Source organism: Condylura cristata, unplaced genomic scaffold (genome assembly GCF_000260355.1).
Source record: "Condylura cristata isolate star-nosed mole 26May11 unplaced genomic scaffold, ConCri1.0 scaffold00042, whole genome shotgun sequence".
Taxonomy (NCBI): Eukaryota; Metazoa; Chordata; class Mammalia; order Eulipotyphla; family Talpidae; genus Condylura; species Condylura cristata.
Genome location: NW_004567143.1, coordinates 5,616,679 through 5,617,890, shown reverse-complemented (window position 1 = coordinate 5,617,890; position 1,212 = coordinate 5,616,679). Strand labels below are relative to the sequence as shown.

General features: G+C 72.4%; 1 protein-coding gene across 1 annotated transcript in view; it reads right to left on the bottom strand.

Annotated features, from left to right (window-relative positions):
• The window catches only part of RBM33 (RNA binding motif protein 33), a 44,214-nt gene that overhangs the window by 35,947 nt on the left and 7,055 nt on the right, over nucleotides 1–1,212 (bottom strand). The gene's annotated exons all lie outside the window — the stretch shown is intronic.

The window sequence follows — 1,212 nt, the reverse complement described above, 5'->3', positions numbered from 1 at the left end:
CCAACTTCACAGCGACCGGAGCAGCTCACACCGAAGCCGGCACGCTGCAGGCTGGCAAAGGAGGCCGAGGACAGGCGTGTGAGCAGAGCCCGAGGGCCACGTGCCGCCACGCGGTCCTGCCTGCGCGTTTCTGTTCTGCGGAGCGACGTGGGGACAGACGCCCGCGGCGACCGCGCCTTGGAGGCTTTCCTGCCCCCTTCGCCCCAGGGACACCGTGCCCGGGGAAAGGCGCGTGGGGCGCAGGGCCGAGCACCGCGGGCCGGGCAGGTCCGAGCCACCGTCCCCAGCCGCGCCTCCTCTAGCGTGCCGTCTGCAGCGCCAGGGCGCCCGGGGTGTGCAGAGTGGGCACCGCCGGGCACTCTCCCCGCCGAGGCCGCTCAGGACGAGAAGCGACCTCGCACTCAGCGCAAACGTGCGCACCTCTGGCCTTTCAGGCTGCTGCGGAAGCCTCGCGGCCGGCTAAGGACGTGAGGGCAGGAGCCGCCGGCCACAGAGCAGGACGGGGCGGCCTGGGCAGCACGGGCAGTCCAGGCACGCCGGTGGACAGCGGCCGGGCAGTGAGGCCTTCCCCAGGCACGTCCACGCGTGCGTCGCCCGCTCACACTCCAGACAGGAGCCGCGTACCTTCGGGGTGCAACACCCTCCGCGGACCACACGGCTGAGCGCGGCCGCGCCTGACGAGCGGCCTGGATGACGGGCGGGGGAGCCCCGGGTCCAGGCCACGGGCTGTCCGGCACAAGCTGAGGCCTAGCAGTGTGTGGGCGCTGCCGGAATGCAGCGGCCTCTGCTGGGGCCCCGCTCGCCCACACACGCAGTCCCAAGAGCAGTGTGTACAGAGCCGGAGAACGGCCCGGGGCTGGCAAGGCGAGGCCGCACGCTGGCGGCCGGACAGCAGCTCCGCGACCGGGGCTCCCTCAGCCCCCGGGGCCGCGCCTCTCGCCGGCTCCTCTGCTGACAGGTCGTCACCCGGCAGACCGACTTCACCCCCGTTTGAGGCCGTGAGACGGTAAACCAGCAGCCGGCAGCCAGTGCGGCGCTCCTGAGTGCAAGCTTGAGGCCCCACGCCCCGCCCGGCCCGGAACACGCTTCTCAGTGGGTCCCAGCTCGCCGGCAGGCGGGAGAGGCTTCCTCAGAAGGCAGGAACTGCCGAGACCACAGCCTGGTCGCCAAACGCAGGAGCTAAGGAAATGAGCGGCCCGGTCGCTGCCTTTG